This window comes from Herpailurus yagouaroundi, unplaced genomic scaffold, assembly GCF_014898765.1.
Source record: "Herpailurus yagouaroundi ecotype Mexico unplaced genomic scaffold, PumYag 77, whole genome shotgun sequence".
In the NCBI taxonomy this organism is placed as follows: domain Eukaryota; kingdom Metazoa; phylum Chordata; class Mammalia; order Carnivora; family Felidae; genus Herpailurus; species Herpailurus yagouaroundi.
Genome location: NW_024412388.1, coordinates 39,907,552 through 39,929,898, shown reverse-complemented (window position 1 = coordinate 39,929,898; position 22,347 = coordinate 39,907,552). Strand labels below are relative to the sequence as shown.

The following is a 22,347-nucleotide window of genomic DNA, read 5'->3' as shown; positions in this document are numbered from 1 at the left end:
CGTGAAATATGCTTATGCTATGTTAGAAACAGAAATTGGATACAATTTTGTTTATGTAGCATACTAAAAATTAGGTAAAACTATAACTCTTTGCTTAGAATTTAATAGAATGGGAAAAGAATACATCAAAAGTACTAATAATATTTGTAGTGGACTAATAGGGCTCTTGTTGAATTTTCTTTCTCTGCTTTCCAAATTGCCGTAAAATTTTTTTTCAGTTTATTTATTTTTGAGAGACAGAGAGAGCTTGAATAGGGAAGAGGCAGAGAGATGGGGAGACACAGAAGCCAAAGCAGGCTCCAGGCTCTAGGCTCTGAGCTGTCAGCACAGAGCCCGATGTGTGGTTCAAACCCACGAACCATGAGATCATGACCTGAGCTGAAGTTAGAGGCTTAACTGACTGAGCCATCCAGGTCCCCCAAATTGCCTTTAATGAGCATGTATATATAGCTTCTGTATTGAAAAAAAATTAAGACTGCATCCAGGATTGTTCCTCTTATTTTTTTGGGGGTATTGAGTTTTGTAAGTTCTTTATATATTTTGGATACTAACCCTTTATCACATATGCCATTTACTAATATTTTCTCATATTCCGTAGGTTATCTTTTAGTTTTGTTGATTATTTCCTTCTCAGTGAAGAATTTTTTTATTTTGATGTAGTCCCAATAGTTCATTAATGCTTTTATTTCCCTTGCCTCAGAAGACATATTGAATAAGAAGTGAATTTAAGACACAAAGCAGATGAACACAGGGTGAACAAAGGGGGACAAACCAGAAAACAGACTCTTAACTACAGAGAACAACCTGAAGGTTACTGGAGGGGAGTTGGGTAGGGGGGGATGTGTTAAATGGGTGATGGGTATTAAGGAGGTCACTCGTGATGAGTACTGGCTGTTTTATGTATGTGATGAATCACTGAATTCTACATCTGAAACTATTATTACACTGTATGTTAACTAACTGGAATTTAAATAAAAACCTGAAAAAGAAAAAAAAAGACTACATCCAGGAATAGAGGGAACCTATGTAAGTTGTTATTTTTTTGGCTTTGTAGAATTGATCAGTAGCTAATAAGAAAAGCTGTCAAGAGAAACAGACCCAGCTTCCTTGTTATACTGACAGTTTTTGTCATCTCATGACTGCTTTGCAATGTGCAAATATATTATCAGAAAGACTTGATGCAGCCATTATAATATGTATAACTTTTGATATTTGTGTTAATATTTGTACAGTAGGTGAACTGGTAACCCAGTGGCTTATTGGACCCTAGAAAAGGAGTTCCAGGTCATTATTTTGTGTATATTTTGGTTTTTATTTTCCTGCCTGGAGTTTTTAGGGCTTATCATTCAATTACATGTACAAAAGAGAAAGAGACTGTCATAATGAAGCTATATGAAAAGGATCATGATGCTGGCTTGCCCGATAGTCTTGTGTGATAAAATGGATGTGAGTTTTCTATGAATGAATTTACTGATGAATCTGCTTAGCTTCCTGCTTTCCAGTAGCTAAAAATCAAGGCATCGGGTGCCTGGGTGGCTCAGTCGGTTAAGCATCTGACTTCGGCTCAGGTCATGATCTCATAGTTCGTGAGTTTGAGCCCCGTGTCGGGCTCTGTGCTGACAGCTCGGAGCCTGGAGCCTGCTTCACATTCTGTGTCTCCCTCTCTCTCAGCCCCTTCCCTGCTCATGCTCTGTCTCTCTGTGTCTCAAAAATAAATAAACATTAAAAAAAAAAAATCAAGGCATGGATGGCCTTTAAGTTAAAAAATTATTTTAATGTTTATTTTTAAAAGTTTTTTTAAATGTTAGATATTTTTTCCAGAACACTTTTTTTCCTGAACTTGGATATCAGTTTTGAAATCTGATTCTATATTGAAGAAATGGAGACTAACTTATTAATTTATCATAACATAATATATTCATTTAAAATATAATAGGTAATTTATTATCTATATTTCAAAATAGTATTGAAATGGGCCATTATAAGAATTGTTTAATAAATGACTGTTAAAATTTTAATCTAATAAAGCATAGAGGGAAAGCATAGTTGAACTCCAAGTTCATTACAATCCTGACATCAATGTTTATAATATTAGCCAACTACAAAATTGGTTCTTAGAGATAAAAAATTTAGCAAAAAATGATTACTATTACCACTATTATTACTTTTACTACTGCTCTTGCTTATAGCTGAATTTCTTGAACATGTATAGTGTCTTTGGTATTGTGTTGAACCTTTTACTTACAGTATGTTATTTAATACTCATAGCAACCCTATGGTGTTGATATTATTTCCACTTTATAGATGAGTATCTGTAACTCAGTAAGATTAGGTAACTTGGCCAAGGACATGCAGTCAGTAAATGGCAGATGAAAGACATAAATCCAGGTCTGTCTGAATTCAAAGCCTATGTTCTCATTCTTAACCATTATATTATACATAGATGGTATCTTATTTGTCTTATTTGTAGCATAGATTGGCAATGATAGGATCTCAGGCTGGAGAGGAAGAATCCTAAATCCTGGCAGGATCCCACTTGAACCAAGAAGAGATCAATTGTTAATGTAGCATCTGTGTAAATGCTATTTATGCCATCAAAGTGTGTCTTCTTTCTTTAATTCGGTTTCTTTTGTAGTTAATTTTGTATGAGAAACAAAAGGCTCTTCTTCCAATTAGTATATGAGCTTTATCTTCTTATTTAAAAAATTTTTTTTTAATGTTTATTTATTTTTGAGAGAGATAGAGGCAGAATGCGAGTGGGTTGGGGCAGAGAGAGAGGAAGGCACAGAATTCGAAGCAAGCTCCAGGCTCCGAGCTGTCAGCACAGAGCCTTACGTGGGGCTTGAACTCATGAGCTGTGAGATCATGACCTGAGTTCAAGTCGGACGCTCAAGCGACTGAGCCACCCAGGCGCCCCTATGAGCTTTATCTTATTATACTGAGCTTTCCATTCCATTATTAGTTATTATTCGATTGCATTCTTAAAAGCAGTTTTTTTGGGGAATTGGGGAGTTATAACTTTAAAAAAAATCATAGCACTTTTTACTTAGGTGACGAAAAAAATCTATGTTGTGATTTCTGCCGTTTCTTGGACTACATGGTCATATTGCCAGGTTTAGTTATCTACCAAATATGCATTGGCAGTCAGAACATTTCTTTTGTAAATTATTGTTATTTTCTTTGTAGTTGATGGAAAAATAAAGTCCAACATCCAGAACTCTGAGTCAGAATTATTTTCTGACATCTCAGATATTGCAGTATATATTCAAAATAAAGAGAAGCCATTGGCTTGAGTTTGGATTCAGGGTGGACCTATGTGGAGTATATTATTGCACTGAAGCTAGGACTGAATGAAGATGATAGGTTGTTTTGTTGTGAGGTAGATGATTTAGGAATACCAGGACAGATTAAAGAGTTGCAAAATACCACATTAATGCTGAGGCCTAGAAAAAGAGTTGTTTTTACTTCTCTGATATTTCCAGTTCAGTTACTAGACTCTGTAGTAGGAGCATGTGCAGATATGACAACAGCTAGTGGATGCTTATTGCCCCTGTGCCATTTGGCTTTATTAGATGATTGCAGTCCTAATAAGATAATGGGAAGAAGGTGTATTGGAAATGGATCCTCCTCTGTCTTCTGTGTTATATGTTACAATAAGCCATGCAATTTTCCAATAATTTTTTTTGGTACTTGTTACAGTGTGGTCTAAACATATTTGTGAGAAAACCCAGCACTCATCAAGCTTAGGAGTGTGCATATGTTCAGATTTATGATCTTAAGTCAGAGAAGCTTGTGGTGGGAAGATGGAAAGAGAAGATAAGCAGTCACTTTGATGGATGGGCAAGAGAGGGGGAGGTATTATGATCTGATTCAAAGAGTACTGACTAGATAGTCAGGAAGTCTGGGTTTTAATCTTGTTTTAACCAGTAACCACTTTTATGATTGACTTAGTTCATCTCTCCAACCATTACCTTCTTTTGTCAGTTTAGGGAGTTAGATTGGAATATCTCTTAGGATCCCTTTTAGCTCTAAAATTCTGATTTTAAGATGGTTCACAAATATTCATGTAATAAACATAAAGTAAATTATTATCATTTGAAAAATCCTGTTTTAGAGGGAGGGACCAAGATGGCAGAGCAGTATGGAAGTTTTTTGCTTGTCTCATCCCTGAAGTGCAGCTAGATCAACACCAAACCATCTTGCACACCTAGAAAATTGATCTGAGGATTAACACAACAATCTGTACGACGTAAACCACAGAACTTGGCAGGTACACTGCACGGAGAGGTGAACTGAGGGAGAGAAGCTGTGGAGGGTAGGAAGCTGTTTTTGCTTGTGGAGAGAGGATGAAGACAAAAGCACTATCTCAGGAAAGCAGCTGGAAAGAAAGAGAAAGAGTGGAAACACCCCCAAGGGGTTTAAAAAAGGGAGAAAGGAGAAAGGAAAGGGTTTATATACCATTAAGATTCTATAAACAGTGGAGTTCAGAGTCTGAACTAGGCAACCCGATACCTGGTGGAGCTCTGATGGAAAGGGCAAATTCCCAGGAGCAGACAATGAGGTATGAAGGGTTTTCGGGCCACACAGGGAGAGGTGGTTCCCCTGCTGGGGAACCATTTGGTAGAGGCTGTGTAGCCCCCAAAGGCAAAGGTCCTAGTAGACCCAGAGAACAGCAACATTTGCTGGTGTTGAAACATGGACGTTAAGGGGTGGTGAAGCCTGGCGCCAGATGTGTGTTGTGATTTATCATAATCCCTGAAACACTGCTGCTAGATAATCCCATGAACTTTTTCTGGGGTGGGCTGGCACCTGGCTGCAGTCTCTGGGCATCTGTAGCAGAACAGTTGTGAGAATGTTTCCAAGAGTAAGCCAGCACCTGGCTATTGCTGGGCAAGATCCTTCTCCAGAGAGTCTGAACAGGTCAAAGCCTCTGGGCCTTCAGAAGTGATGGGTTGGAAACATGGCGCTGTCTGAGATAAAACTCAGGAGGGAGGTGCTGCGTGGTAGGCTGACAGCTTGGTTGCAGGCAGTGTAGAAGCGGGGAGTAGATGAAAGCCTGAGACAAAGGAGGGGTGTTTGATTGCTAGTTGGCGAGAGCACAGAGTTCTGATACCAGAGACTTGGTAGCTGGGTGATGCCATTTTCACCTCTCCTACACATGTGCATACACACACGCACCACAGTGATCCACTCCAGTAAGCTAAAGAGCACCATCTAGTGGAGAATGGAGGGGTTACACCAAGCCCCATGCAATTGCTCCAACCATGCTCTAGAGGAATACCACAAATCTCTCCGCCTGCTTAGTTGACGGACTATAATGTGCTTCATAGTTTGACTTCTTAGGGGAAAATGGATGTAATTTCAATTGTATTTCATTCTGTTCGCTGGTCCATCTATTCATTTTTTCTCTTTTTTTCTTGTCAATACAGAAAGAGAAAAAATTATTTTTATTTTCTGTTTTTATAAAAAAGACTTCTTTAATTTTTCTACTATATATTTTACTTTTTTATAATTTTTCGAATTCTGTTTTACTTTCATTTAATTTTATTCTACTGTATTCATTTTATAAAATTTTCAAACATTTTCCTTACCCCTCCCTCCCCCCCGCCAGTTTTTCTTTTCTTTTCTTTCCCTTTTTCTCTATTCTATCAAGCTTCTTTCAACAACCAGACCAAAACCCACCTCGGATCTGGCATCCTTTATTTGCTTTTTTTTTGTGTTGTTTTTAATTTTTAATTTTAATTTTTTTATTCTTTTTCTTCTTCCAAAATGATGAAATGAAGGAATTCACCCCAAAAGAAAGAACAGGAAGAAATGGCAGCCAGGGACTTAACACAGATACAAGCAAGATGTCTGAACCAGAATTTAGAATGACGATAATAAGAATACTAGCTGGGATTGAAAAAATTATAGAATGCCTTTCTGCAGAGATAAAAAAAAGTGAAATCTAGTCAGGACAAAATTAAAAATGCTATATCTGAGATGCAGTCTTGAATGGATGCCACAGTGGCAAGCATGGATGAAGCAGAACAGCCCATCAGCGATATAGAGGACAAACTTATGGAGAATAACGAAGCAGAAAAGAAGAGGGAAACTAAGGCAAAAGAGCATGATACAAGAATTAGAGAACTCAGTGACTTATTATAAAGGAATAACATCCAAGTCATAGGGGTCCCAGAAGATGGAGAAAAAGGGGTAGAAGTTTTATGTGAACAAATCATAGTGGAAAACTTTCCTAACCTGGAGAAAGACACAGACCTCAAAATCCAGGAAGCACAGAGAACTCCCATTAGATTCAACAAAAACCGACCATCAACAAGGCATATCATAGCCAAATTCACAAAATACACAGAGAAGAAAAGAATCATGAAAGCAAAAAGGTAAAAAAAAGTCCTTAACCTACAAAGGAAGACAAATAAGTTTCTCAACAGACTTATCCACAGAAACTTGGCAGGACAGAAAGGAGTTGCAGGATATATTCAATGTGCTGAATCGGAAAAATATGCAGCCAAGAATTCTTTATCCAGGAAGGCTGTAATTCAAAATAGAAGGAGATATAAACAGTTTCCCAGATGAACAAAACCTAAAGGAGTTCATGACCACTAAACCAGCCCTGCAGGAAATTGTAAGGGGGACTCTTTGAGGGGAGAAAAGACAGGAAAAAAAAAAAAAAAGACCAAAAGCAGCAACAAAGACTAGAAAGGACCAGAGAACACCACCAGAAACTCCAACTCTACATGAAACACAATGGCAATAAATCATATCTTTCAGTATTCTAAATGTCAATGGACTAAATGCTCCCTCCAATTCAATCAAAAGACATGGGGTAACAGAATGGATAAGAAAACAAGGTCCATCTATATGCTGTTTACGAGAGACCCATTTGAGACCTAAAGACCTCTTCAGATTGAAAGTAAGGGGATGGAGAACCACCTCTTACTTACTTGTCATGCTAATGGTTGCCAAAAGAAAGCCTGAGTAGCCATACTTATATCAGAAAATCTAGACTTTAAAATAAAGATTGAAACAAGAAATAAAGTAGGGCATTATATAATAATTAAGGGGTCTATTCACCAAGATCTAACAATTGTGAACATTTATGCCCCAGACATGGGACACCCAATTATATAAATCAATTAATCACAAACATACAGAAAATCATTGATAGTAATACCATTAATAGTAGGGGACTTCAACACCCCACTTACAGCAATGGACAGATCATCTAAACAGAATATCAACAAGGAAACCATGGCTTTGAATGACACACTGGACTGGATGGACTTAACAGATACATTCAGAACATTTCTTTCTAAAGCAGAAGAATACACATTATTCTTGAATGCACATGGAACTTTTTCCAGAATAGATCACATACTGGGTCACAAATCACCCTCAACAAGTACAAAAAGATTAATAATCATACCTTGAATATTTACAGACCACAACACTAGGGAACTCAAAATCAACCACAAGAAAAAATATGGAAAGACCATGAATACTTGGAGATTAAAGAACATCCTACCAAAGAATGAAAGGGTTAACCAAGAAAATAGTATATTAAAAAGTACATGGAAGCCAATGAAAATGAAAACATGACAGCCCAAAACCTCTGGGATGCAGCAAAGATGGTCATAAGAGGGAAAATAGCAATCCAGGCCTTCCTAAAGAAGGAAGAAAGGTCTCGGGTACACAACCTAACCCTACACCTTAAAGAGCTGGAAAAAACAGCAAAGAAAGCCCAAAATTAGCAGAAGAAGGGACATGATAGAGATTAGAGCAGAAATCACTGCTATAAAAAAACCAAACCAAACCATAGAACCAATCAATGAAACCAGGAGCTTATTCTTTGAAAGAATTAGCAAAATTGATAAACCCCTAGAAAAAGGAAAGGACCCAATAAATAAAATTAAGAATGAAAGAGGAGAGGTCACAACCAACACTGCAGAAATACAAACAATAATAAGAGAATGTTATGAGCAATTATATGCCAATAAATTGGGCAATCTGGAAGAAATGGACAAATTCCTAGAAACTTATAAACCACCAAAAACTGAAATAAGAAGAAATAGAAAATTTGATTAGACCCATAACCAGTAAAGAAATTGATTTAGTAATCAAAAATCTCCCATAAGCAAGAGTCCAGGGCCAGATGGCTTTCCAGGGGAATTCTACCAAACATTTAAAGAAGAGTTAACACCTATTCTCTTGAAGCTGTTCCAAAAAAAAAAAAAAAAAAAAAAAAAAAAAGGAAGGAAAACTTCCAAACTCTTTCTGTGAAGCCAGCATTATCTTGATTCCAAAACCAGACAAAGACCCCACTAAAAAGGAGAACTATAGACCAATTTCCCTGATGAACATGGATGCAAAAATCCTCAACAAGATATTAGCCAACCAGATCCAACAATACATTAAAAAAATTATTCACCACGATCAAGTGGGATTTATACCTGGGAAGTAGGGCTGGTTCAATATCCACAAAACAATTAACGTGATTCATCACATCAATAAAAGAAAGGACAAGAACCATATGATCCTCTCAATAGATGCAGAAAAAATTTGTATTTGACAAAATTTGTATTTGACAAAATACAGCATCCTTTCTTGATAAAAACCCTCAAGAAAGTAGGGATAGAAAGAGCGCACGCGCACACACACACACACACACACACACACACACACACACACACAAAATGGAGTATTACTCAGCAATCAAAAATAATGAAATCTTGCCATTTGCAACTATGTGGATGGGACTGGAGGGTATTATGCTAAGCAAAATGAGTCAGTCAGAGAAAGACAAGTATCATATGACTTCATTCATAAGTGGAATTTAAGATATAAAGTGGATGTCATAAGAGAATGGAAGCAAAAATATAAAAACAAGGAGGTGGACAAAAGAAGACACTCTTAAATACAGAGAACAAACTGAGGCTTGCTGGAGGGGTTGTGGGTGGGGGGATGGGCTAAATGGGTAAGGAGCATTAAGGAAGACACTTGGGGGTCACCTGGGTGGCTCAGTGAGTTAAGCGACCAACTTTGGCTCAGGTTGTGGTCTCATGGTATGTGGGTTTGAACCCTGTGTCGGGCTCTGTGCTGACAACTCAGAGCCTGGAGCTTGTTTTAGATTCTGTGTCTCCCTCTCTCTCTCTGCCCCTCCCTCGCTCAGTGCACGCGCGCTCTCTCTCTCTTTCTCTCTCAAAAATAAAGATTAAAAAAAGTTACAAAAAATAGTCAATGAAGACACTTGTGATGAGCACTGGGTATTATACATAAGGGATGAATCACTGGAATCTACTCCTGAAATCATTATTTCACTTATATGCTAACTAACTTGGATGTAAATTAAAAATAAATAAATAAATAAATAAATAAATAAATAAATAAATAAATAAAAGAAATAAAAAATCCTGGTGTCTAGTGGCACATGGGTCTCTCAGTCAGTTGAGCGTCTGGCTTCAGCTTAGGTCATGATCTTGTGGTTTGTGAGTTTGAGCCCCACATTAGGCTTTCTGCTGTCAGCACAGATCCTGTTTCAGGTCCTCTGCCCCTCCCCCGCCTTGCACTCTCTGAGAAATAAACAAACATTAAAAAAAAACCCCTTGTTTCCAAAATCGAGTATGATCCACTAGGCTATGAATTCCATGAGGTAAGACGTATTTGTTTTTACTTACCATGGTATCTAGCACAGTGCCTGGATCATAGTAAGATGTCAGTATATTTTTACTGAATTAATAAGTGATTAATTTATTCTGTCACCTTAGACTTCATTTAATGGAAGATTAGGTAAAATATTATATTCCTTAGGACAACTTCACACTGATGACCTGGGCTCTCAGAGATAATTGAGCCTGCAGCAGTTCATGAAATGATGCCCTGAGGGTCCATTTTTCAAGTGTGTAATACATTTACGAAAAGTAGTTTATTCATCCTGATGAGAGCTGCAGTTACTAGAATTGGGAGCTTTTGTTTTTTTAAATACTACTCCAGTAAAAGAGAAAATTATGACAGGATATCACGAAATTAGCCTATTGGGAAGTCAAAGTAAATAAGTAGGAGATTCTTTTTATTAGACAACGTAATGAAGGGAATCATGATCATGGAATTCACACACTTCATGTTACACAGTGTGATTCCATCTTGAGGAACTCTGGGGACAGCATCTGATATTTTCTGCATTATGTAGAGACTAAAATATTAAGATGCTGAATGTATGTTAAAATTAGTAGTAGTCTTTCTCTTTTTTTGTATTTCATGGAGCAGCAGCTTAGTCTCTCTTTTTTTATATATATGCCTTTAGTCTAAATTATAGTCACTTGAAGAAGAAGAGGTTTAGAAGCTTTTCCACAAAATACAATTGGTACGTGAATTTTAAAAGAATATCATTGAATGAGAATGAAGTATTTCCATCTCTTCCAGATAGGGTTGATTTTAACATTTCAAAGGGGTTGTACATAGAACTATCATTTATTCCATTCATTTGTAGAATGAATTTTATTTTATTTTTTTGTGCAGAAGTTTTTCTTTGCCTGTTGTTAGGATATTCTGTTCCTGTTCCTCTTGAGAATGCGTATGTTTTAGTTACAGACTGAAATATTTTAGTTCATCATCCAAACGACAACAGTTCTGGAATCAAATGGAAATAGAGATTGGTATACTTTTCAAGAAAATTATTTTTTCTAAACTAGTAGAAATAATCCTAAGGAGCAAGTTTAAAAATAAGTATACATGGATGGATACATAGTTTTAAAAGCTACCTGTTTTAAAATTTGACCTCATCCTACTATGGGATCTTTTAAAAATGCTTATCTTACTATGGCCTTTAAACCCTTTAATGGCACCTCATGAACCTATGTTCCTTAGCATGGCATTGAAGGTGTTCCATTATTTCAAAAGTACTTCTCAAGCTCAGCACTTGTCTTTCCACCTTAAACTTTATACTGTGGTAAATACTGGGACTACTTTTAGTATTCTACTCATACTGTAGCATTTTAGATTTCTGTACTGCAACATGGTAACTAAGAGGAAACATTTAAAGTACAAACCCTACATGACCTGAAATTTACTTTCCTTTTCTGAGCTTCATATTTGTCACGTATAAAATGGGGATATTACAACTTGTTTCAAGGTTACTATGAGGATCATAGTATGTATCTTACAGAATTCACTCATTAAGTGGTAGCTATTCTTCAGTTTCTTTTTTATCTATCACTCTTGATTGGTCCTTTCTGATTTCAACCTCATTTTCTACCATTCCTTCCCACACAGACCCCACATTCTAACCATACCAAACAATTTGCATTTCCTTGAGTGTATCATGGTTTATTACATCTGTGCCACTGTACATATTTTTCCCTTTGCCCGCATTGCTTTCCTCCACATGTCTTAAATTTTCAACTAAAATTTAACTGTTCTGTATAGTTCTTCCTGGCACTGTGATTTAAAGGTGGAGTTAGGCATTTCTTCATCTGTGACCTTCTAGTGCCCTGCATAGATCTTTGCTGTATCATTTAACATTTTGCATTGTAATTTTTAATTTACATTCTTGTCTTTTTCATTAGTAGGGTAAGGACTATCTTAGTTATCTTTAGTATCTAACCTAAAGGCAGGCACCTAGCATTCTCAGTAAGTATTTGATGAATAAATTAGGGGATGAATAAAATAATGTATTTGAAATTTTTCAAAGATACCATTTTATTCTTTAAGTGATGAAGTGAATTTAAGTGATTCTAGGTGTGACTTTTTAAATTTTTACTTAAATTCCAGTTAGTTAATATATAATGTAATATTAGTTTCAGGTGCACAATTTAGTGATTCAATACCTGCATATAACACCCAGTGCTCATAGTAACAAGTGTACTCCTTAATCCCCATCAACTATTTCTCCGTCTTCCTGCCCACCTACCCTCTGGTAACCATCAGTTTTGTTCTCTATAATTAAGAGTCTGTTCCTTGTCTCTTTGTTATCTCTTTTTCCCCCATGTTCATCTGTTTTGTTTCTTAAATTCTACATATGAATCAAATTGTGGCATTTGTCTTTCTTTGACTTATTTTGCTGTCTCTTTTTTTCCCTATGTTCATCTGTTTTGTTTCTTAAATTCTACATATGAGTGAAATCATGGCATTTGTCTTTCTTTGACTGACTTATTTTGCTTAGCATAATGCTTTCTAGCTCAACCCACGTTGCTGCAAATGGCAAGATTTCATTCTTTTTTATGACTGACAGGTGGAGACATCATGTGATACTTCCTGATTTCAAACTTGTTATAAAGAATAGTAATCAAAACAGTATAATATTGGCATAAAAAAGGACACATAGATCAATATAACTTAATAGAAGGCTCAGAAATAAACCCATATATGTATGGTCAATAAATGTATGACAAAGGAGCCTAGAATATATGATGGGAAAAGGATAGTCTCTTGAATAAATGGTGTTGGGGAAACTGTACGGCCACATGTGAAAGAAATGAAACTCGACCAGTGTTTCACACCTTGAATTAACTGCAAATGGATTAAAGACTTAAATGTAAGACCAGAGCCCATAAAACTTCTGGGAGAAAATATAGTTGATAAGCTCCTTGACATCTGTCTTAGTAATGAGTTTTTGGACCTGACACCAAAAAACAAAGGCAACAAAAGGAAAAATAAACAAATAGGACTATATCAAATTATAAAACTTCTGCACAGCAGAGGAAATCATCAACAGAATGAAAAGGCAACCTATGGAATGGGAGAAAATATTTTCAAATCATATATCTGATAAGGGATTAATATCCAAAACATATAAAGATCTCATGCAGCTCTGTAGAAAAAAAATTAACATTATGGGAAGAGGATCTGAATAGACATTTTTTTTTAAGACATACAAATGTCCAACATGGGGGCTCCTGGGTGGCTCATTCACCTAAGCATCCTACTTTGCCTCAGGTCATGATCTCACGGTTCATGAGTTCAAGCCCTGTACAGAGCTGTCTGCTGTCAATACAGTGCCCGCTTTGGATCCTCTGTCTCCCTGGCTCTCTGCTCCTCCCCTGTTCACATGCGTGCTCTCTCTCTCAAAAATAAATAAACATTAAAAAACAGCAACAACAACACAAAAGCCAAATGTCCAATATGTACATGAAAAGGTGCTCAGTGTCACTAATTATCAGGGAAATGCAAATCAAAACTACAATGAGATATATTTTCACACCTGTTAGAATGGCTATCATAAAAAAAGACAAGAAATAACAAATATTGGGGAAGATGTAGAGAAAGGGGTCTTTATGCACTATTGATGGGACGGGGTGTAGCCGTATGGAAAAGTGTATGGAGATTCCTCAAAAAGTTAAAAATAGAACTACAATATGACCCAGCAATTCCACTTCTGGGTATTTATTCAAGAAAACAAAAACACTGAATCGAAGATATGTATGCATCCCCATGTCTGTTCCAGAATTATTTAAAATAGCCTAAAATGTAGAATATTATTCAGTCATCATAAACAATGAAATCCTGCATTTGCAACAACATGGATGGACCTTGAGGCTATCATGTTAAATGATATAAGTTAGAGAAAGACACATACTGTAGGATCTCACTTATATGTGGAATTTAAAAAAAAAACAAGAAACAAGCAAGCAAACAAAAACCTGGATAATGGATACATAGAAAAGATTGGTGGTTGCCTGAATGGGGCAAGTTTTGGGAGGTGAAATGGGTGAAGGGGGTCAAAAATGTATAAATTTCCCATTATTAAATGGTTATAGGATTATAAGGTATAGCATAGTGATTATATAGCATAGTGATTATAGGTAATAATACTGTATTGCATATTTGAAAGTAGGTAAGAGTGTGGTTCTTGAACGTTCTCCTCTAAGGAAAAAAAATTTTGTAACTGGTAGTGATAGTTGTTAACTGGACTTATTTTGGGGATCGTTTTGTAATATATACAAATATTGAATCATTGCATTGTATACCCGTAACTAATATAATGTTATGTCAGTTATGCCTCAATATAAAACAATTATTGGGACTTATTTTATGGCCTAACATATGGTCCATCTTGGAAAATGTCCCATGTGCACTTGCAAAGAATGTGTATGCTCTTGTTTGAATGTAGTGTTTTGTGTATGTCCATTAGATCTAATTCATCTGTTTTGTTAAGTCTTCTATTTCCTTATTTATCTTACGTGTATTTATTGTATCCATTATTATGAGTGAAGTATTGAAGTCTGTGACTATTAATGTAGGTCTGTTCCTATTTTCAATTCTGTCAGTTATTCATGTATTTCGATGGTCTGTGATTAGTTATTTATTTTTTTTCTTCAAAAAAAAATTTTTTTAGCGTTTATTTATTTTTGAGACAGAGAGAGACAAAGCATGAATGGGGGAGGGCCAGAGAGAGGGAGACACAGAATCTGAAACAGGCTCCAGGCTCTGAGCTGTCAGCACAGAGCCCAACGCGGGGCTCGAACTCACATACCGCGAGATCGTGACCTGGGCCAAAGTCAGCCACTTAACCTACTGAGCCACCCAGACGCCCCAATGTGATTAGTTATTTAAATGTTTATAACTGTTATGCTGTCTTGTATTGAACCTTTTATTAACATGCAATGTTCTTCTTTGCTTCATGTAACTTTTTTGATTTAAAGCCTATTTTGTCTGATATTAGTATAGCCACTCCTACTTTATTGTGGTTACTATTTATTTTCATGGGGAACTTTTTTCCAACCCTTTACTTTCAACCTGTTTGTGTCTGGATCTCATGTGAGTTTCTTGTAGGGAGCATGTATTTGGGTCATGTGTTTTTATACATTGTATTTATCCCTATCTTTTGATTGGAAAGTTTAATCCGTTTACATTTAAAGTAATTACTGATCCATCAACTAGATGCAGTCTCTTGGAATTAAGTTAGAACATGCTACATCTTCTCCTTGAATTTCCATAAATACTACCTTATTTGACTCTTCTAGTTCCTGATCCTGGTTTCCATTCACATCTTTTTAGCTCCTACTCTGTTACCTCCTTTATTCACTTTTGGCATCTCCTCTTCTGATACAGAAAACTAGTTTGTCCTCATTTTTATTCTATTTTTTTTCAGTCATGGGGTGTTTTTGATGTTTGACTATTAGAATCTGTTAAATGACTTTTGCCTTTGTCCCTTATCACATGCCTTTCCTCTGAGATGAAGTTTGATTTTTTTTCTTCTTGATTTTCATGACTGATCCATGACCTTCTCCAATTTTCTTTGACATATTCTTTGCTTTGTATTTCCACTATGTCCATTCTATTTAAAGTCCTTTTATTTTTTTTTTCTTTTTTCAACGTTTTTATTTATTTTTGGGACAGAGAGAGACAGAGCATGAGCGGGGGAGGGGCAGAGAGAGAGGGAGACACAGAATCGGAAACAGGCTCCAGGCTCCGAGCCATCAGCCCAGAGCCCGATGTGGGGCTCGAACTCACGGACCGCGAGATCATGACCTGGCTGAAGTCGGACGCTTAACCGACTGCGCCACCCAGGCGCCCCTTAAAGTCCTTTTAAAACCACACTTGGATTATTGTAATACCTTTCTAATGGCTTTTTCACTTTTATTTGCTATCTCTAGTTGGTCCTATACATTAATGCAGAATTAATCTTTCTAAAATTTTTGCTTAAATGAGGTCATTTCCAGTTCCTTATGCATTGATTGAATTCTTTGACCACATAGCCAAGGCTCTCTAAAGTCTAAGATTAATTTACCATTTCTCCTACTGGAGAACCTTTTGCTTTTGACAAACTGGTGAGCTGGCCTTTCCAAAGATGTTTTCCTTATACTAGTGGTTTTCAAACTTTTTGTTAATGTTTTAAAGTATAGAAACATTGGTTCAAAGATTATTTGTCTCCCCACTCCCTATGACACGTCCTGGGATTCCAAACTCTAGGGCTCATGAAGCACAATTTGAAGACTGCTGGTGTTTGCTCTTTTACGTCTTCTCTCTCTCCAACTGTCTTTAACAGACATTGGTATTTGCATGTTACCAATAAGGATGAAGTGCAGTAAAGATAGTTTATTAATAAATTATAATTTATGGAACAGAGTCTTCTGGCACCAAAAAGTTTGCTTTCTAGCGCACTACATTTCTTTTTAATTATGAGTTTCTTAAGGATGAGAAACTATACTTTTCTTGTATAGTATGAAGTATGTGGTATAACACTTAGTAAATGGTTGTTTATTAAATAGCTACATTTATTTTGACTTGTTTTTACTCTCTGTATTTATGAACACAATGTTGATTATTCAGTATCATTGCTAATATTCATCTAAAACTTAGATCTCTAGAGCATAGTTAGAAAAATCTATCATATATTACTATGAACCCAAGAAATTAATAGCTATGTTCTTTAGCATATTCTTACTGTCTTACTTAACCTTCCTCTTTTTTTTTTCCCCTCTGAGTTCTAATATGTTCTATCTATTAGAATGTAAACTTCCTTCTTTTAAAATTTTTTTTTGAAGTTTATTTTTGACAGAGAGAGAGAGAGAGTGCGCGAATGTGAGCTTGGGAGGGGCAGAGAGAGAGGGAGACACAGAATCTGAAGCAGGCTCCAGGCTCTGGGCTGTCAGCACAGAGCCTGACACAGGGCTTGAACTCATGATCCATGAGATCATGACCTGGGCAAAGTCGGACACTTAACCGACTGAGCCACCCGGGTGCCCCTAGAATATAAACTTGTTAAACATTTTTTAATGTTTATTTATTTTTGAGAGAGAGACATAGAGTACAGGTGGGGGAGGGGCAGAGAGAGAGTGAGACACAGAATCTGAAGCAGGCTCCAGGCTCTTAGTTGTCAGCACAGAACTCCACATGGGGCTCAAACCCACAAACCATGAGATCATGACCTGAGCAGAAGTTGGATGCCTAACCAGTTGAGCCATCCAGGCACCCCTAGAATGTAAACTTCTTGAAGGCAGATTCTATGGCATATTTTATCTCTATTCCATCACATCATTCATAACATATAGATTCAACATGTTTGTCTTCTGTCACGTTTGTAATTAATGTCAGTACTTTGAGGAAGAGATAAAAAGAAATCACAGTTGACATTTTTCCATGAAAATGATGACAATATATGACAAATTATCTAGTAAATTGCACAATTATAATTTGTTGAGTCCACTTGCTTGTAATCCTGTATGTGGTCTCAGAATCAAAACAGAGAGTATTTGTATAATCGGAACAAATAGTGTCTGGTACATTATGGAATATTTTTCCATTAAGCCAGAAGGTAATAAAATCTTTCTTAGGTATGCACAGAGTGATTGAATTGTGTTGTTTTCAGGGTAAACCTAGCTGGGGGCTGTTTGTTGAGGATAGGAGAGCAACTTTTCACCACTAATGTCATAGTCTTGTCTCATTCTTTATTACTGCTTTCACTATCCACAGTTGCCTTTAGTGTCATTCTAGACTATACTAAGAGCTTTGTTAGTTAATGGGGCTGTTTAAGGTACAGGTGTGAGGGGAGTGGGGCAAACTAAAGGAGGGAGAATGGCAGAAATGGTTTCAAAACTATTTATACACCAATAGATCTCATTAGACTGGATTGCATCTGCACTACTTTGTTATACTTCTAGGAAGAAAAGAAGGCTACAGCCTCTAATAATAGAAAAGTGTTGAATATTGGCTTTCATATAGGAGTTGAACCATCAGATGAAATTCCGTGGCCCCTAAATATTCTGATTACAATACAGATGGAATTCTTCCACTGTAACTTAATTTTTGTAAATGAAGTGTTTGTTTGATTGCACTCAGTGAAACTTCTATAGTAGATTTGGAAGGCTACATCACCATGAATATTTCTCTACCTTGGAACTGGATAAAATCCTCAAGACTATATTGGTCTCAGTGTATGAATATTTTTATGTGATTCAGTCATTAAGAAATTGACCCATTAAAATTGTTTGTCTTTTTTTTTTCTTTTAGCAGTTTTTTTTTAGTTTACTTATTTTGAGAGAATGTGTGTGTGAGCAGGGGATGGTGGAGAGAGAAGGACAGAGAGAGTCCCAAGTAGGCTCTGCACCGTTGTACTGTCAGTGTAGATCCTGATGCAGGGCTCGAACCCAGGAACCATGAGATCATGATCTGAGCCATAATCAAGAGTTGGATGCTTAACTGATTGAGCCACCCAGGTGCCCCAAAATTATTTGTTTTTAAGTGTGTTACAACTGCACTTGGGTCCGGTATACTTCTATAGGTAATACAACCTTGAAGAGATTAACATGTTTCAGGACAATGAATCTAATAAATATAACATAGGGCTCCTTTTGATGCTTTGGGATGCAGAGTTCTAAATATATCTGTCAAGTCCATCTGATCCAATGTATCATTCAGGGCCCTTGTTTCTTTAGATGATTTGTCCATTGTTGTAAGTGGAGTATTAAAGTCCCCTGCAATGACCACATTCTTATAAATAAGGTTGCTTATGTTTGTGATTAATTGTTTTATATATTTGGGGGCTCCCATATTCAGCACATAGACATTTATAATTGTTAGCTCTTCCTGATGGATAGACCCTGTAATTATTATATAATGCCCTTCTTCACCTCTTGTTATAGCCTTTAATTTAAAGTCTAGTTTGTCTGATAGAAGTATGGCTACTCCAGCTTTCTTTTGACTTCCAGTAGCATGATAGATAGTTCTCCATCCCCACACTTTCAATCTGAAAGGTGTCCTCAGGTCTAAAATGAGTCTCTTGTAGACAGTAAATAGATGGGTCTTGTTTTTTTTTTTTTATCCATTCTGATACCCTGTGTCTTTTGGTTGGAGCATTTAGTCCATTTACATTCAGTGTTATTATTGAAAGATATGGGTTTAGAGTCATTGTGATGTCTGTAGGTTTCATGCTTGTAGTGATGTCTCTGGTACTTTGTGTCCTTGCAAGATTTCACTCACAGAATCCCCTGTAGAATCTCTTGTAGGGCTGGTTTAGTGGTGATGGATTCCTTCAGTTTTTGTTTGTTTGGGAAGACCTTTATCTCTCCTTCTATTCTGAATATCAGACTTGCTGGATAAAGGTTTCTTGGCTGCATATTTTTTCTGTTCATCACATTGAAGATTTCCTTCATTCCTTTCTGGCCTGCCGAGTTTCAGTAGATAGGTCTGCCACTAGTCTTATGGGTCTCCCTTTATATGTTAGAGCATGTTTATCCCTAGCTGCTTTCAGAATTTTCTCTTTATCCTTGTATTTTGCCAGTGTCACTGTGATATGTCGTGCAGAAGATCGATTCAAGGTACATCTGAAAGGAGTTCTCTGTGCCTCTTGGATTTCAATGCCTTTTTCCTTCCCCAGGTCAGGGAAGTTCTCAGCTATGATTTGTTCAAGTACACCTTCAGCCCCTTTCTCTCTCTCTTCCTCTTCTGGAATTCCTGTTATAGGGATATTGTTCCATTTGATTGCATCACTTAGTTCTCTAATTCTCCCCTCATACTCCTGGATTTTTTTTTATCTCTCTTTTCTCAGCTTCCTCTTTTTCCATAATTTTGTCTTCTAATTCACCCATTCTCTCCTCTGCCTCTTCAATGTGAGCTGTGGTCGCCTCCATTTTATTTTGCACCTCATTTGTAGCATTTTTAGCTCCTCATGACTATTTCTTAGTCCCTTGATCTCTGTAGCAATAGATTCTCTGCTGTCCTCTATACTTTTTTCAAGTGCAGCGATTAATTTTATGACTATTATTCTAAATTCTTGTTCCGTTATATTGCTTAAATCATTTTTGATAAATTCGTCAGCTGTTGCTACTTCCTGGAGTTTCTTTTGAGGAGGATTCTTCCGTTTCATCATTTTGGATAGTCCCTGGGGTGGCGCCAAGGTGCAGGGCACTTCCCCTGTGCTGTCTACAGTAACTTGTGTTGGTGGGCGGGGCCACATTCAGACCTGATGTCTGTCCCCAGCCCACCGCTGGGGCCACAGTCAGACTGGTGTGTACCTTATCTTCCCCTCTCCCAGGGCCAGGACTCACTGTGGAGTGGTGTGGCCCCTGTCTGGGCTACTTGCACACTGCCAGGCTTGTGGTGCTGCTTTGATGGGATCTGGCATATTAGCTGGGGCGGATTCACAAGGTGCACAGTGGCGGGAGGGGCAGGCTTAGCTCGCTTTGCTGTGGGTGGTCCCCTGCAGGAGGGGCCCTGCAGCACCAGGAGGGAGGCAGACCCCTTAGAGGGATGGATCCACAGAAGCACAGATTTGGGTGTTTTTATGGTGCAAGCAAGTTCGGTGACGGGAACCGGTTCCCTTTGGGATTTTGGTTGGGGGATGGGAAAGGGAGATGGCACTTGCCAGTGTCTTTGTTTCCCACTGAGCTGAGCTCTGTCTTCCTGGGCTCAACACCTGTCCCTCCCGGTGTCCTCTCGCCCTCCTGCTCTCTGAGCAGAGCTATTGATTTATTACATTCCAGATGTTAAGTTCCGCTGGCTGTCAGAACTCACGGAGTCCAGTTCTTCCGCTTTTGCAAGTCAGACTTGTGGGCTCTGTCTTTCCGGGTGGGCTGCCCTCCATCACCCCGGCTCCCTCCTGCCGGTCTGTACAGCATGTACTACCTCTCCGCCCTTCCTACCCTCTTCTGTGGGCCTCTTGTCTATGCTTGGCTCCAGAGAGTCTCTTCTAGGGCTCCTTTTGAAATGAGGTATATAGTAGAAAGCTGCAAATAATAGTGGTTTAAGTTAGGTAGAATTTATTTCTTATCCACCTGAAAGAAACCTAGAAGTAGGGATTCCAGGGCATGTATAGGAGGTAGCTTTATAGTGATAAAAGCCCAAGATTTCATTTATATTTCTTTTCTACCATCCCTAACCTGTCATTTTTATTCTCCTTTGAGAATAAAATGTCTCATAGATCGAGATGCTGTGCCAGACAGCAGAAAGAAGAAAAGGAAGAGTTAAACAGGGTATATCTACTAGCCAAATCAGCGTCTCTTAAGAGCTTTCCAGAAAGTCTTATGTTTATGTCTAACTGGCCAGAATTTAGTCATATGGCCATACTCAGCATATATTATATTGCCATTCTCAGCAGAGAAATGAAGATTAAAAAAAAGAAAACTATGCACATTGCTACCCACATAAAAGTGGGATTCTGTAGCTAAGAATAAAGATGGGAAAGAATGCTGAGCAGATAACTAGCAATTTTAGTACTCTGATGGTTTAACTATAGTGTTTCAACAATTCTGATATCTGTAATTAGACATTAACAATATGCCAGTTTTTGTTCTTAGTAATTCTTAGTAATAAATACTTAATAATAAATTTCTTAATAAAATTACTGTTTAAATTATTTAAATCAAATATTTACAATTAAATTTGCAATAAAATAACATATAAATGCCAGTATATTTGGCTTTTTCTTTCATTTTTTCACAGGAAGAAACCGAGGTACCATTTAATCCGAGTAAAGTGACATTTTCATAATCATTAAATTAGAGAGTGGGAGTGCCTGGGATCTCTTGAATGGTAGTTTTCCATTTTGTGTCATAATCTTGAAAATGTTAAAATATGAAAAGATAAATGAAGTAGAAACAGATTTTAGAAATTTTATGTATAGTGATGTGCATTTTAGGTTTTTCATTTCATTTGAGGATATTTTGTAGGTCTGTAAAGCTTAGATGATGGTACATAAAGATTTGAATTATAATTTTTTTAATATTGTTCCAATCTCTTGGCTGTGTTTCTCTTTTCATTTCGTATTAGTTGTCTAGGTGTGCCATTTTTCATATGTCCTGACCCAGAAGCAAACTGACTAGCTGTATTCTGTACCACCCCATATTGAGGTTTTCATAGATAGCCCAGAGAAGGATGCATTCTTCTAATTTATTGAGATTATCATTTATTGACTTATTATGGAGTGTATTAAATCCTGAAAATTTTAGCAAAAGCAGTAGTGGGAGAAAATGTTTCAAGGTTTGTTTCTGGTTCTGTTTTTTGTTTGTTTGTTTGTTTGTTTTTTGCTATAGCTTTTTGCCTTATAGAATATTCTCTTCCTAATTGGTGCTTCTCAATATACATGTATACTTACAACTCTAACTGGATCTCTCGGCCTTTTTCCATCCATCAGTAGAAATCTCTACCATCATTTGAATGTATGCTGGGAATGTTTTCTACAGATCTTTCTGTATTTAGACTGAGAATGTTGGATTCTGTCTATCATGTTTTTACTTATATTTGAGAAATCAATGTACAGAAGTTAAAAAAAAGTGCTTTGGAGTCAGGGAGATTGAATTTTCATATTGACTATTCTTTTTGTGTGCTCTTTTCAGTTTTATGGTGAGGATAAGAATTTTATGTCTAAGAGATAATGTAAATATATATACACAATAATATATGTAAAAACATATG

The 22,347-nt window shown here is 37.0% G+C and overlaps 1 protein-coding gene across 8 annotated transcripts in view; it reads left to right on the top strand.

Annotated features, from left to right (window-relative positions):
• AGBL4 (AGBL carboxypeptidase 4) overlaps nt 1-22,347 on the top strand; it is a 1,457,435-nt gene that overhangs the window by 60,338 nt on the left and 1,374,750 nt on the right. The window lies entirely within an intron of this gene.